Source organism: Pleurodeles waltl, chromosome 8 (assembly GCF_031143425.1).
Source record: "Pleurodeles waltl isolate 20211129_DDA chromosome 8, aPleWal1.hap1.20221129, whole genome shotgun sequence".
NCBI lineage: Eukaryota > Metazoa > Chordata > Amphibia > Caudata > Salamandridae > Pleurodeles > Pleurodeles waltl.
In genome coordinates, this window is record NC_090447.1 from 643,471,825 (window position 1) to 643,489,099 (window position 17,275).

The window sequence follows — 17,275 nt, forward strand, 5'->3', positions numbered from 1 at the left end:
ACTTACATGAAGCAACTGTCCCTGGTCTGGCTGTAGTCCCCAATATTGCCACCATGAGCACTCACGTTTTTTCTCATTACAGATTCCACCAGACTGCCCGTGACCCATTGTATAGCTGTGATAACATCATACATTCTCTCCCCTGTGAACCTCACCTATTAATCCAGGAACAGATAGCAAAGCATGAGATTACTGCACCTATGACCAGGTCAGGTCCCCCAGATGGTTATCATCACTCGATACAGGATTCGCTGGGCAATAGTGATAATGATCCCTCTCCTCTCAAGCAACCCCACCTGTCAAACCAACCTCTGGAAGCTATACTTCAAATATGTCAGCGGACAGGGCGGTCCTTCCAACCACTGAGATACGAATTGTCTCAAAGAATGTGGCACGTCTGAGATCTATCCTCCCCCTACCGTCCTTTACCTCCTTTATTGAGGAACACAACATATGTCTTCTTCAAGAGACATGGTCGACCGACCCACTCTTTCGAACTGGATATTCCAACTTTTATATCCCTGCTCTGCCCGGTACCAGGGGCAGACCCTCCAGAGGTCTAGCCATATGGACTAGAACATCACTAAACTGCTGTGTATCACAGCTAACCATTTAATCCACCAACCTGCTAGGTCTTGGCCTCTCATTCGGGATTGATGCAGTCGTGATTATTTTTAACATCTACACCAGAGGTGTGGGGGGGGTGGGTTGCCAAAACCCTCTTTATTCTGGAGGCATTTTTGCAAAACTGTCCCCGGCATCACAAAATCATTGTGGCAGGCGACTTCAACGTCACATTTGAACCTCTTGACTGGGATGATCTTGGGACCACCCACGAGGAGGATCGGGTATGGTCTATCCCTGCCCTGGATATCCCGCCCATTAAAAGGTGGTCACAGGTTGCTGTCCAAGTAAAATCATTGACTATGGAATTTGGACTTAGGGCACTTAATGGCAGGACCAAATCAGACGCAAAGGTTTGTCACACGTATAATAAAGTCAACATACTAGTAGAATTGATTATTGTTTAGTCGACATAAGATTATGGCCTCTAGTCATTGACATGATGGTTATTGAGAGATCTGAAAGTGACCATAATCCTCTCTCAGTCCATATGTCAGCTTTGTGTAACCACCTGTCCATGATCAACACCTCAGTAAAAGCACCCAAGGCAATTAGTCTGGTTAATGACAAACGCCACCTAGAGTGGAACAGCGTTCTGGCTCGACCTACACTCATCGACGCCGCTGACAACACCTTGAGGACCACATTGATGGGCTTAGAGGTGGGCTCCACAATCCCCAAGGAGGAAATAAGCTTAACTCGCACCTGATGTTTCAATGGTATCGCGCCCCTCTTCTCGGCTGACATAGCCTCTGATAGTAAGAGGCTCAAAGGTAGGCTTTGCTGGTTTAACAAAGCGTGCCGTTCCTCAAGCAAGCATTTAATCCAAGCTCTTAAATCTAAGGATGTAAATGCAATTTGCTCAGCCAGAAAGTCTTAGAAATCAGCTATTGACAAAGCTGAGCGTGAACAAGATGACAAGTGGTGGGCAGCACTTAGTGACACTGCACAAGAGAGGAACTGCAGCACATTTTGGTCCCTGGCAGCGCGTGGCCCAGCAGACAGCGAACTGAACATTACAACTAATATTGCACCAAAGGACTGGGTAGACCACTTTAGTGGGTTGTACTCTTACGACCATGATAGCTCAACCTCTGGACATAAGGACAATTGCTCAATTATATTACCCTAACACCCACCCCTACAGCGCTGCAACTATTTTCCCAAGCGGACATAGCATATTCTTTAGGTACTCTAAGCGTGGTAGGGCACCTGGTTTGGATGGTGTTCCAGCAGACCTATTCTTAACCGATATAACAATCTGGTCAAGATATATTACCATCATAGTGAATGCAATAACATCTGGGGCGCCAATCCCTGAGTCCTGGAAGGGGGCCATTGTTGTCCTGATCTTTAAAAGGGCGACAGAAGCCTCCCCAGTAACTATAGGCCAATTAGCTTAATAGATTGTGTGCAGAAAGTGTTCTGTCACTGCCATCTGGGCAAGATTCAAGACTGGATGACGGAACAAGACATCCTTAGTCTCCTCCAGGCAGGTTTTCGCAAAAACAATATCTACCATTGAGCAAGTCCTCAGGTTTCTGCTTTTATATTGGAAAACCAATTTTATTGGCAAAGGGAACCTGTATGTTGCTTATGTGGACTTGAAATCCGCATTCGACCTAGTACCCCGTAACAAGTTGTGGGAAGTTCTTTCCCTAATGGGAATCCCCAAGCACATTCTTGTATTACTAACTTGGCTCCATGAGGGTAACTGTGCATGTGTCAGGTGGGATGACAAGGGGTAGCTAACTGACAGAATTCAGGTGTCAAGGGGTGTGCGGCAAGGGTGTGTCCTTGCCCCCAATCTGTTCTCCCTGTACATTAATGATATTGTCCCCTCTTTACTCAGACTGGAGGCTGACGCTCCATCGCCAGGCACACAGAAAATTCCGGTCTTGCTCTTTGCAGATGACACACTCCTGATATTCAAGACCCCAAGTGGATTACGTAAACTCCTCGTGTGTTTTGAGGAATTTTGCTCCACACGGGGACTTGAAATCAATGCTTCTAAAATGAAATTGATGATGCTTAATCCACACAGATCCTTTAGAGGAAAGTTCATTCTCAAGGGAACCCCACTTGAAAAGGTTGGCACTTATAGTTACCTGTGCATAATGGTAACTGAAACAATTTCTTGGAAATCACACATTACAAAGCAAGCACTAAAGTTAAAGCAAACAACGGGGTCTTAATAAAGGACTTTAACCTCTCACATACTAAACCAATACGCCCTGCAATATAGATTTATGAAACCAAGGCAGTGAGCTCAGCCCTTTACAGGGCTGGACTTTGGGGCTATGCCAAAACACAATAAGTAAAGATTTCTGAAAATAATTTCTTAAGAAATCAAGGGGGTCATTCTGACCCCGGCGGTCATGGACCGCCGGGGCCAGGGTTGGCGGGAGCACCGCCAACAGGCTGGCGGTGCCCCGCAGGGCATTAACCGCCGCGGTCAGAAGAGGAAAACCGGCGGTCTCCCGGCGGTTTTCCGCTGCCCAAAAGAATCCTCCAAGGCGGCGCAGCTCGCTGCGCCGCCATGGGGACTCTGACACCCCATACCGCCATCCTGTTCCTGGCGGCTCTGCCGCCAGGAACAGGATGGCGGTATGGGGTGTTGTGGGGCCCCTGGGGGCCCCTGCAGTGCCCATGCCAACGGCATGGGTACTGCAGGGGCCCCCGTAAGAGGGCCCCACTTTGAATTTCACTGTCTGCATTGCAGACAGTGAAATTCGCGACGGGTGCAACTGCACCCGTCGCACCTTCCCACTCCGCCGGCTCCATTCAGAGCCGGCGTCCTCGTGGGAAGGTTGTTTTCCACTGGGCTGGCGGGCGGCCTTTTGGCTGTCGCCCGCCAGCCCAGTGGAAAACCCAGAATCACCGCAGCGGTCTTACGACCGCGGTGCGGTATTCTGGAGGGGGGAACTCTGGCGGGCGGCCTCCGCCGCCCGCCAGAGTTAGAATCACCCCCCAAGTGTCCTTCCAGCCAATTACTCAACTGTTCCCCCTTTTTAAAGACCTAGGCATGAAACGCATTGACCACAAATCCCACCTACGTCTCCTCTTGTATTTGTGGCATCTTTGGACCACCACAGAGCTTGCCTCCTTTACTATAGCTTTGCAGGTCATCTTAGAAAGTGACCATTCTCATAGTATCCCCTGGTTTAGACACATCAAGGGGCTACTTTACTTGCTTGGGCTTAGAGAACTCTGGGATTCTCCAACCACTATCATTTCATAAAGTGACCTCAAAAAATTGTAATGGCACATGGTAGACTCTGAAGACATGACGGCTGCTCTTCACTCTACACTATCATGTGACTTCGCCAACCTAAAAGAGACGTGCAAATATGAGGCTTTCTGGGAAGTAATCACGGTGCCAAGAGAAAGAAAGTTGTACTTCCAGTTCCGTATTGGCACCATGCCATTAAGACTATTTACCAGTTGCAGGTCCCATCATGAAACAACCATCTGCCCAGCTTGTAAAGCACCAATTGAAAACCTCCTTCACGTCCTATTTGTCTGCACTGCATACACTGCCTCACGCAGGAAATGGCTGGCTCTGGCCTGTAGACTGCTGGTAGTTCGCAGGTCGGACTCAGCCCTCTGAATTCTCAGATCAGACCCTCGCCCGATGCTAGTGATTGCTGTTGCTAAATTCCTTGGGGCAAGTTGGATTGTCAGAGGGAAACTTCTATCTGTATAATGGTTTTAGCAAGAATGCATTACCTTACTCTGGGAGTGCATTTGATTGAATTTAATTTTATTATTTTATCTAACCACATGTACTGTATATATTTTATTTAATCTTGCGTAATTATTTATTGTTGCTGTGCTTTTGTGGCTCTTGCAGCTGAAATAAAGTTCTTTTCACTGACTGACTGACATACTGGTCATTGCTCACATCTAAGTCTACCTTTCATGTTGTACATCAGATATTACAAAGATATTTACTCTGACAATTGTCAGATGCAAATTCACCAGCAAAGAAGCAAATGTAGCTTTCAGATATTACCTTCATATGATACATGCTAACTGTGGGTCATATGTCCAAAGATTTTGTGCAGGGCATTGCCGCTATCCATCATGCTGCGCTGCCCAATACCACCACTAAAGGGAAGGAATGTACCATATCTACAAGATAATGTGCATTCCAGTCCTTACCCCATGAGCTTGTGCACAAATTGCTGCCATGCCCCAAAGCAGGACACCCTTGCAACATGGTGCAAGTGTGCCTGTGTTGCACGAACGACTGTGTTTGTGCAGGAGGATACACCTTCCTGCACAAGAACAATCAATGGAGGTGATATCCTCCTTCTATGTGTGCCAAATGCAGCACACTTAGTGAAGAGGAAAATATGTGGGTAAATAATGTAATATCTCCTTGTTTTGCCACCTTTGCACCACTCCCGGGGGTGCGGGGGGTGGTGTGTGTGGGGTTTTGACACATTCCCAGACTTACAAAACCTTGTAAATCTCAGACTTAACCAAAATCCATGGGTGTTGCATAGGAACACCCATACCCATACAACACCCATGGAAATGCCTCCCTGACATAGATTAAGGCAATTCAGTGATGTGCGCTGTGATGCCTTACATCTTATCTACCAGCCCATGTAAATTCCCACAAACTGGCTTTGCATGTCTTTGTTGATATGGTTTGGAAGCCTGCACCACCAGTGCATCACAAACAGTGACACACCAGTTGTGCAGGCCACTTGTCATTGTGGGGCTATGAGTTAGGGGTGCACATTGAACCTGGCATTGCACATAGCATCAACATTACACAATGTCCTTGCACTACACAATGATCATTCAGGATGACATTCACTGGTAATATCCGGGTCCTTGAAGCTTTCGATCTCTCCCACAGTATATGGCTCGAGTCCACCTAGAAAACATAACATGAAACATTGCACTGTGATTGGTGAACACAAACACTGTGGGCAAGTTAAAAACAGCACATATGGAAAGCAATTTTATAATGTAAGGGCCTCATTTACAAGGCCCTAGCAGCACATTTTGCCACCAGAGCATCATTTTATATGATGCTCCAGTGGTGCAGGGTTCTAATCCAGATATAGAAATCCACGCAAAGACACCTTACGTGGCTTTTCCTGGCCTTTTATCCCCTTCTGTGTCGGGGACGTAATGGTTACCTCCAACGGCACAGTGCTCCTGTGCCGAGGATGTAACCATTACGTCCTGGCACATGAGCTCGGAGGGAGCGATAGTGCTCCCTCCGTGGGCTTGCCTCCCACCACCCCTGACCCCCCCGACCTCTCCCCAGTGATGTAAGATGATCACGCGCTGACCTTATCAGAGGCCTCCTCCCATCGCGCTGGAAGCTGAGCTTCTGCCGCGATCGGAAGAGAAATGAAAAGCATTTTTTTCAGGGCCTCTTCTGCCCCCCCCTGGGGGCAGAAATCTCCAGGCGCCAGTGATCATGTTTTTCTTTTTTTTCCCTTCATTTTTTAGAGGTCGGGAGCGACCCCTAAGGCAAGGGTCGCTCCCCTAGGGGGCAAATTGTATTTAGGTCATTTCTGCCCTCCTTGAGGGCAGATCAGCCTGTTTTTATGAGGCCAAACTCCCCCCAAGCGGGGCTGAAACCACTAGACACCAGGGAGTTTTTTTTAAAGCAAATTTCAGGCAATGGGAGCGACCCCTTAGGCAAGGGTCGCTCCCCAGTGGGGCAAATTTATTTTAGGCCATTCCTGACACCTCTGGAGGCAGATCGGCCTATTGTTATTAGACCGATCTGCCCCAGAGGGGCAGAAACCTCTAGGCGCCAGGGATCTTTTTTTTGTTTTTTTTTCTCAATTTTTTAGAGGTGGAGAGCGACCATCTTAGGCAAGGGCCGCTCCCCTGTGGGGCAAATTATATTTACTCCATTTCTGCACCCTTAGGGGCAGATCGGCCTATTTTTATGAGGCAAATCTGTCCCCAAGGGGGGCAGAAACCACTAGACACCAGGGAGATTTTTTTTAAAGCGAATTTCGCAAAAGGGGAGTGACCCCTTAGGCAAGGGTCGCTCCCCTAGGGGGCAAATTATATTTAGGCCATTTCTGCCGCACTTGGGGTCAGAGCGGCCTATTTTTATGAGACCAATCGGGGGCAGAAACAACATTTTTTTAAGGAAAATTTTACGCAAGGGGAGTGACCCCTCAGCCAAGGGTCGCTCCCGGGGGACAAATTTATTTTAGCCTATTTCTGCCGCCCTGGGGGTAGGCGGCCTATTGCCATTAGGCCGAACTGCACCCGGGGGGGCAGAAACCTCTAGACGCCAGGGATCATTTCTTTTGTTTTTTAGAGGTGGGAAGCGGCTCCTTAGCCAAGGGTCGCTCCCCTGGAGGGCAAATTGTATTTAGTCAATTTCTGCCTCACTTGGGGGCAGATCGGCCTATTTTTATTTGGCTGATACTAGGCACAGGGGATTTTTTTGTGCCAATTTCACGCAAGGGGAGCGATCCCTTAGGCAAGGTTTGCTCTCCTGGGGGCAAATCTATTTTAGGCCATTTCTGCTCCCCTTGGGGGCAGATCAGCCTATTTCTATTAGACCGATCTGCCCCCGGGGGGGCAGAAACCACTTGGGAACCAGGGATTGGTTTGTGTGTATGTGTGTGTTTTGGGGGCAGCCCCTTGGGCAAGGGTCGCTCCTCATGGGGGCACATTACTGTTGGCCATATCTGCCCCCCTTGGGGGCAGATTGGCCTATTTTTGGAAGGCCCATCTGCCTCCAAGGGGGGCAGAAAGCCCACTAGAGACCAGGGAAGATTTTTTTTTCAAAATAAGAGGGTGGGGTAAGGCCATACCCCCACCCCAAATAAATGGAGCCAAAGTTGTTTGGCCCACCAGTGGGCAGATTGAGCAATTACCCCCGGAGTGGCAGAAAGTCGACTAGATGCCAGGGAATTAATAAAAAACAATAGTGGGGTGGTGGCTACCAACCAGTATGGGCCTGGTTATGCCCATACCCCAACTGAAGGGGTTAACATTCTTTCAGCTCTCCCCTCACACATTAAAACATCTTATTCCATGGCAAGCAAGAGGACATTTGATTATTGTGGGTTTTGGTTTTACATTTGGGCCATGAGAGCTTGGCTTACTCTCAAAATCGTCCCACTTGGAATGGTGAGGACTGCACTTTATGGACTATTGGACGCTGCCATGTAGAAAAATCCACAAGACCTAGACACATTTGAAAACTATACATCTGGGTGATTCCAGGGTGATGTGCTTCACCTGCACTCCACACCATTTTCTTACCCACAATGCCCTACAAACCTCCAACTTTGCAGGAAATCATACATTTTTCCCACATTTTTGTGATGGAACCTTCCGGAATCTGCAGGAATCCACAAAATTCCTATCACCCAGCATTGTCTCATCTATACAGATAAAAATTCTGCTGCACTTGTCAACCTAAAAACATATTTTTCAAACTGCCCTTTTGGACCCGCTTTGGTTCCCCCTCAATTTCGACATGTTTTTGCCTCTCCCCTGTCACAAGCACTTGGCCCGCCTACACAGGTGAGGTATAATTTTTTCCGGGAGACTGAGGGGAACGTTGGATGGTAGAAAATTTGTCCTGTTGTTGTGATCCCACAGAGAAATGTGGGAAAAATGTGATTTCTTAGCTAAATTTGAGGTTTGCTGAGGATTCTGGGTAAGAAAACATTGGGGGATCCACCCAAGTCACACCTCCCTGGGCTCCCCTCGGTGTCTAGTTTTCAGAAATGTCTGGGTTTGGTAAGTTTCCCTATCTGGCTGCTGAGTCCAGGACCAAAAACCCAGATGCCCCCCCCCCAAAAACAGTTAGCTTTGTATTTCATCATTTTGATGTGTCCACATAGGTAGTCATTACAACATTGGCGGTAAAAGCCGCTTACCACCGTGCAGAAGACCGCCAACATACCGCTGCGGCCGCGGAATTCAGCCACAGCTATTATGACCCACATCTCGAAATCCGACAAAATTCAGACACCCACACAAGTCCGCCACACCAAAGGTCAGTGATAAACTGGTGAAAACAAAACCTCCACCGTCACGGCAACAGAAATACGCCCACGCTATCACGACCCACGAATCCACGCGGTGGTCTTTCAACCGCGGTATTCGATTGGCGGTACACACCGCCGCGCTCAAAATACACACACTTCTACAAAACACAGCCACATTAGACAATTCAAAATACACACACCTGATACACATACACACACCACTCCCACACACCCATTACAATATAAAACACACACCCACATCACCCACAAACCCCTACGACCAATATTACAGAGAGAAGGCCAGAGAGAGACACCACCATCCACAAACTAGCATCCACAGGCACTCAACACCATCTCCCACACAACTACCACGCAAAAAACACCACACACCACTACATATCACCACACTTATCACCACACACACCACCCCACACATCACCTACACAACCCCATGGCACTGCAAAGACACCCCAGGTTCTCGGAGGAGCAGGGCAGACAACACTCTGGGCAACACGTTGGAAAACATTGGCTGGGACATCCCTGATGCCATGGCCACAGTTTTTCGAAAAGACCCACTTGCAAGGAAATGGAGCACTGATAGCACCTGCACTTGAGGGGGGGTTCCAGTGGGATGCCGGATTGTTGACATCAGGTCTGGCTCCAACTGGGTACACAGTTCCTGGATTGTGGCACGGTCAAACCTGTAGGTGATGATCAAATTTCTTTCCTCCATTGTCGACAGGTCCACCAGCGGTCGGTACACCGGAGGATTCCGCCATCTCCTCACATGTCCCAGCGGACGGTGCCTATGAAGGACAACAGCGAGCATTCAGAAGTACGTACCCACAGTCTACACAGAACACCAATCATACACAAAATCTGGCCTGTATGTGTGTTGAGAGTAGGCCTAGGTATGTGTGACGCAGTTGGTAATTAGGCCATGTGGGCCCCTGAAATGGCAGCTGCCTGACCTCTAAAGCGGGACAATGGGATGTGAGGTAACTGCGCTGGCGTTGTACACCGTCGCGGTAGGCGGTCAAAGACCGCAGCGCAATGCTGCATTGGTTAACATTGGGCCCTATGGGTCCCAGGAGCCAATGACGATGTACGCCGGCGGTGATGGTACGCACTGCCGCGGAGGTGACCGCCATTTTCTAACTGTTTAATTACTCAGTACCTGATCTGCGACAGGATAGGACCTACACTGCAAGTGCTGCTGTGACCTCGGTCTGGAAGAGACAATGGCTTGTGCTTCTGGGGAAAGGGCCCCTGCCTTCACTGCAGAGGAGTTGGAGAAGCTCGTCGACGGGGTCCTACCCCAGTACACGCTACTCTACGGTCCTCCAGACCAACAGGTAAGTACACAGGGAGTTTGTTGTATGGGCTATGCCTGTGTGGAGAGGGCTGGTTGTAAGAAGGAAGGGGGCAGAGTTCTGCGTGCATGAAAGACGGTGAATGCATGTGCCACATGGCAAGGGTAGGGATGTGGGCCACTCACTTTGACGGTGCAGTTGGTAATGACTTCTCTTCTTCCCCTGTACATTTCATGTAGGTCAGCGCCCACCAGAAGAAGGATATTTGGCGTGCCATCGCCAAGGACGTCCGGACCCTGGGGACCACAGACGGAGCACCCGCTGCCGGAAGAGATGGGAGGACATTCGCCGCTGGAGCAAGAAGACGGCAGAGGCTCAGCTGGGGATGGCCTCCCAATGTGGGAGGAGTGCCCGTCGAACCATGACCCCCCTGATGTTCCAGATCCTGGCAGTGGCCTACCCTGAGTTGGATGGGCGCTTGAGAGCATCACAGCAGACACAAGGGGGTGAGTACACTATCATTCAGCTGACTTTGCGTGCAGTGAAGGTGTCTGGGTGGGGGAGGAGGGCTGTGGGTTCCCCTAGGCCAGGGCGAGTTCCGTAGGCTAGGACCATTCGTAAGGCATGGACCTGTGGCCCCCACCCCACCTCTGTAGAGTGCCAAGTACAGCTATTCATGCCCCTGAGTCATCTATGTGTGCAGATAGCCTTGTAGGCCATTTCCCAGGAATTTCACTGTAGACACCAACAGCACGACGTAGTGCAGGGGGCTGCTGTGTCTATATTGTCCGCCAACGGTAGCCGTAAGCCATGCACTCAACCTGTCTTTCTTCTGTTCTTCCCCCCCTTTTTTTGCGGTCTCCCTGTTCTTGGATGCACAGGCCACCAGGCCAGCCAGTGTGACACGGAGCCACAGCACAGCCAGTCCTCCCCAGTGAAGCACCAGAAGTTGGACATTGCCCGGCGGGAGAAGGGGAAGACTCCAGTCAGCCAAGCCGCTCACAGGGGTCCCGGGGGGAGTGTGGACTCAGCTGTGACTCCTCCCAAGGTGGGGAAGGGGCAGAAGAAACCTGCAGAGTCTGGGAGGAGCAGCACGGCGGAGAAGACCACCATCATCCCGCTGGCCAGGAGGGCCCCGCCAACCCCATAGTCGCTGCCCAGGAGGCCACCGCCAGCCCCATAGTCGTTGCCCAGGAGGCCACCACCAGCCCCATCGTCGCTGTCCAGGAGGCCACCGCCAGCCCCTTCGTCACTGCCAAGGAGGGCCCCGCAAGCCACAGCCCAGCTGCCCACGAGGGCCCTGCAAGCCACAGCCCAGCTGCCCAGGAGGGCAACGCAAGTACCGCTGTACAGGGCAAGGACCGCCGAACAGGGCAAGGACCTCCAAGGCGAGCACCGCTAGCCCATTAGCGCAGGGGCAGTGACGCAACTGGGACCGTCACGGGTGAGTGCTGCACTCTGGGCACCAGTCCTCCTCCAGAACCAGTGGAGAACAGCATTCACTCTGTCTGTCCTGCACAGGATGAAGCACTCTGGGCACCAGTCCCCCTCCAGAACCAGTGGAGAACAGCATCCACTCCGTCTGTCCTGCACAGGATGAAGCACTCTGGGCACCAGTCCCCCTCCAGAACCAGTGGAGAACAGCATCCACTCCGTCTGTCCTGCACAGGATGAAGCACTCTGGGCACCAGTCCCACTCCAGAACCAGTGGAGACATGCATCCACTTGAGAGACTGTGGCTTTGCATTCCCCAGGATTGATCAGTGAGCAACCCACCCACTGTAGAGACTTGAGAGACTGTGGTTTTGCACTCCCCAGGATTGATCAGTGGGCAACCCACCCACTGTAGAGACTTGAGAGACTGTGGCTTTGCACTCCCCAGGATTGATCAGTGGGCAAGTCACCCACTGTAGAGACTTGAGAGACTGTGGCTTTGCACTCCCCAGGATGGTACAGTGGGCAAGCCACCCACTGTAGAGACTTGAGAGACTGTGGCTTTGCACTCTCCAGGATGGTACAGTGGGCAAGCCACCCACTGTAGAGACTTGAAAGACTGTGGCTTTGCACTCCCCAGGATACATCAATGGGCATGGTGCCCCCTCTTGGATCTGGCGTCATGCACTCATCCGGCTGAGGTGCCCCCCCTTCCCTTCCCCATGAGGTGCCTGTTGTATTTCTATCTGATGCCCCTACAGTGTTCTCTCCGTCATGTTCGGGTATCTTGTGTGGGCCTCGCCCATTTATTTTGGGCCCAGTGGTCCACGGACTATGAATGGTGCAAAACCTGGACTACTAATCGTGGTGTATATTTTGTTTATAGTGTATATATATATATATGTATATTTTTGCTTACTGAATTTTGACATATTACAATAGTTACACTCATTTCCTTTTGTCTTTGTATTCTTCCAGGGGGGTTGGGGGGTGTTACTGTAATGTATAGATAAGCATTGCTGTGTGTGTTGTAGTGGGCGAGGGTCGGGTGGGGGTTGGGGTGTTGAGTGTGTGTGTCCCTGTTTTTTTCCTCCTCCCTCCCCTATGTCATAGGTGCAGTACTCACCGTGGTCTTCGCCGCGGGCGTTGGTGCTCCTCATAGAAGAGCAGGAAGACTGCGCTGGGAGAATATGAAGTTTCGGCTCCATGCTGTCCTCCTTCCTCGTGGAGAGTGTAGAGGTGAGCGTTTTTCATTCGAAATGCCTGTTTCCGCCGTGTTTTTATCCGCGGTGAATCCGCCCCAGAAAAGGTGGCGGATTGGCCTGTCATAATAGAGTGGGCGGTACATTGTCTCCCGCCTGTCTGTTGGCGGTGACCGCCGCGCTGTTTGTCGGTACCGCCGTGGCAATCGGAGTGTTAAAGTGGCTGTTTTTGTTGGTGGTTTCCGCCACAGTCGTAATTGCAAATCTTTTAGCGCCGTCCTGTTGGCGGTCTTACCGCCGCTTTAACACCGTCCGACAGGGTTGTAATGACCCCCTTAGTGTTTTGGGTCATTTCCTGTCGCAGGCACTAGACCTACAGACACAAGTGAGGTACCATTTTTATCGGGAGACTTGGGGGAATGCTGGGTGGAAGGAAATGTGTGGCTCCTCTCAGATTCCAGAACTTGCTGACACCAAAATGTGAGGAAAAAGTGTTTTTATGTCCAAATTTTGAGGTTTGCAAAGGATTCTGTGTAACAGAACCTGGTGAGAGCCCTACAAGTCACCCCATCTTGGATTCCCCTAGGTGTGTAGTTTTAAAAAATGCACAGGTTTGGTAGGTTTCCCTATGTTCCGGCGGAGCTAGAGGCCAAAATCCACAGCTAGGCACTTTGCAAAAAACAGCTGTTTTCTTTGGGGAAATGTAATGTGTCCACGTTGTGTTTTGGGGGATTTCCTCTCATGGACGCTAGGCCTACAGACACAAGTGAGGTACCATTTTTATCGGGAGACTTTGGGGAACGCTGGGTGGAAGGAAATTTGTGGCTCCTCTTAAATTCCAGAACTTTCTGTCATCGAAATGAGAGGAAAAAGTGTTTTTTGCCCAAATTGTAAGGTTTGCAAAGGATTATGGGTAACAGAACCTGGTGAGAGCCCCACAAGTCACCCTATCTTGGATTCCCCTAGGTGTCTTGTTTTAAAAAATGCACAGGTTTCTTATTTTTCCCTAGGTGCCAGTTGAGCTAGAGGCCAAAATCCACAGCTAGCCACTTTGCAAAAAACAGCTCTGTTTTCTTTGGGAAAATGTGATGTGTCCACATTGTGTTTTGGGGCATTTCCTTTTGCGGGCGCTAGGCCTACCCACACAAGTGAGGTACAATTTGTATCGGGAGACTTGGGGGAACACTGGGTGGAAGGAAATTTGTGGCTCCTCTCAGATTCCAGAACTTTCTGTCATCGAAATGAGATGAAAACGTGTTTTTTTGCCCACATTTTGAGATTTGAAAAGGATTCTTGGTAACAGAACCTGGTGAGAGCCCCACAAGTCCCCCCATCTTGGATTCCCCTAGGTGTCTTGTTTTAAAAAATGTGCAGGTTTGGTACGTTTCCCTAGGTGCCGGATGAGCTAGAGGCCAAAATCTACAGCTAGGCACTTTGCAAAAAACATGTCAGATTTCTATGTAAAAATGTGATGTGTCCATGTTGTGTTTCCTGTCGTGAGCATTAGGCCTACCTATGCACGTGAGGTACCATTTTTATTGAGAGACTTGGGGAAACACAGAATAGCAAAACAAGTGTTAATGCCCCTTGTCTTTCTCTACATTTTGTCCTTCCAAATGTAAGACAGTGTGTAAAAAAGACGTCTATTTGAGAAATGCCCTGCAATTCACATGCTAGTATGGGCACCACGGAATTCAGAGATGTGCAAATAACCACTGCTTTTCAACACCTTATCTCTTGCCCATTTTGGAAATACAAAGGTTTTCGGGATACCTATTTTTCACTTTTTATATTTCAGCAAATTAATTTCTGCATACCCGGTATAGAATGAAAACCCATTGCAAGGTGCAGCTCATTTATTGGCTCTGCGTACCCAGGTTTCTTGATGAACCTACAAGTCCTATATATCCCCGCAACCAGAAGGGTCCAACAGACGAAACGGTGTATTGCTTTAAAAAAACTGACATCGCAGGAAAAAGTTGCACAGCAAAACGTGGAGAAAAATTGCTTTTTTCACCTCAATTTCAATATTCTTTTATTTCAGCTGTTATTTTCTGTAGGTAACATTTGTAGGATCTACACAAATGACCTCTTGCTGAATTTAGAATTTTGTCTACTTTTCAGAAATGTTTAGCTTTCTGGGATCCAGCACTGGTTTCATACCCATCTCACTAACTGGAAGGAGGCTGAAAGCACAAAAAAATATTAAAAGTGGGGCATGTCCCAGTAAAATGCCAAAATTGTGCTGAAAAATGAGGTTTTCTAATTCAAGTTTGCCTGTTCCTGAAAGCTGGGAAAATGATGATTTTAGCGCCGCAAACCCTTTGTTGATGCCATTTTCAGGGAAAATACCACAAGCCTTCTTCTGCAGTCCTTTTTTCCCATTTAAAAAAAAAACGAAATTTTTGCTGTATTTTGGTTAATTTCATGGTCTCCTTCAGGGGTAACTGACACAAAAAGGTACACTGTTCCTAACTCTAGGGGAACAATTCAAGTTTCAGGAGCAAGAGCCCTCACACACCCAAAAGGGTGTCATGCTTCATCATCGGAAAGCTCCTCGTCAGACCGGCGGTGCAATATCTGACGGGCTCCCCTTTCGGGAAACATGTTGACCAGACCTTAGGGGTCAGGTGACAATTTCCCAGAACTCCAGGCTTTTTCAAAGTGGTTGAGCATTATTCTCAGTTTCCACTTTCGTATGCTTTTAATCTTGATCGTAACCCCTTGAGATAACCCGTAAATAGATTTTTTAGGGGTTCCTAATCAATCTTAATATTTTCTTTTCACTCTCCTGCCATAATGAGTGTCTGACCTCTATGATCTTAACGGCAGCCACCCTTACATATAAAAAGATCTCTGGTAAAGAGCCCCCGAAAGGGGAGCCCGTCAGATATATAGTGGATCTTGTCCTTCCATATTTTTCTGGTTACAAGTGATATGTGTGTTGTGGTATTTCAGAATTTCTTTCATATTTACCTAGATACATTGTTGAAGCATATGTCAAGTGCATGGCTTGGACTCTGTTACCATGCATATAGTAGTGGCCATATTTCCAAGGGCTTTTGACCATCAAGGATGTCAGTCACCACTGCCCCATAGTTACAAGACCACATAATACCACCTTGCATGGCTTTTCTTGCCCTTGTAGAAATGGACTGTGTCAATGCAGCATTAATTCCTGAACCCTGTCATCTTGCAGCAGGGAGGCCTTCCATGGATTTTGTGCCCATTCCATTTGACACTTTTCTATATTTCAGAGGTTTTGTACACCTCAAATTGCGTTAACAGCTTCTGCGTACACATTGCAAATTGTGAGATACATATCTTTTATTGATCTGTACTGTGCTTAATATTATTTTTATTTTTGGCTTGATATTTCTCAGGCTTCTGTGAAGAAATTATTAACAATATGCTCTCTTTGGTGTGAACCAGCACTCGGAGCCACCTTTGGGTGATGGTCCTCTTCTTGCCCTTCTTCATCATCTGGGTCTTCCTGCTCCAAAATTCATCCTTTCAGGGCACATTGGTCTGCACAAATATGTTTTACAGTATGCTGCGAACAATAATGATTTTGCAGACTATTGGGGAGAGTACAAACTGAGGCACTGGAAACAAGATTTCAGGATGCCAAATGTCCTCTCAACAATGGACCTGATCATGCCAAGGGCATTGTTGTAGCTATGCTGTGCCGCAGTCTGGGGATGGTCACGAGGGGTCATGACCCATGGCTGCAGTCTGTATCTTTGGTCAGCTGTAAAGACAGGAATGGAACAATAATTTGCAGTTCATGCTGTGTGCTATGGCCACAATCATTCACATTCTACTTTAGGTCATGATGGACTTGTTAACTTTTCACACAGTGATGGATGTTATTTAACTTCGACTTACAATCAAGGTTATATTTCATAGGACTGATAGTGCACTACACATACAATTGTTGAGGTCTTAGTGTTAGTTTTACTATTTATTTACAATGTGAGTGCCAATGGCATGCCAATGGGAACTCCGCATTCTTATGTATGTTAATTTAGCAATGGAGCAGACACTTCTCTCACACTTGAAATTATTTCTTCTATTTAAGTTATGTTGGCATATAATGGACTCATACATGTTGGAAGGATGGGATTCTAACAATTGCTAATGATGTTGTATCATTCATGCTAACATATTTGAATGTGACGGTAGTACTACTATTGTGGAAGACTCCTAAGTGCATGTCATAATGCTACATGATTGTCACACACGGCAGTGCACTGTGTCTACTGTATTGACAGTACCAAACATGGGACCTCATTTATTAAAAACTGGTGCATCGGCATTGCTGCGCCAGTTGTCTAGTGCCAGGCCCAGACCCCTTAACGATGCCATGCTAGTGCTGTATTTATGATACATCGCTCCATGGCGCACGATTCCACAGATGCAGCAGAAATTATGGTGCATCTGTTGGCACAAAAGTGGCTCAGTGCTGGAGTAGCATCAGTAATCTGACCCTACTCCAGTAATCCGAGGGTGTTCAATGTTAAAAAGCCCAGCATCACTTTAATGCTTGCTCTGAGCAGGCATTTAAAAAGTGACGCTGTGAGAGCGTTGAATGACATGTGAAATTTAGTAAATTTCACTGTGCCAGTTCTGTGTGCCTTTTAACTTTGGAACACCCATCCTGCATAATTTATACCTGGCGCAATTATAATGTGGTGCAGGG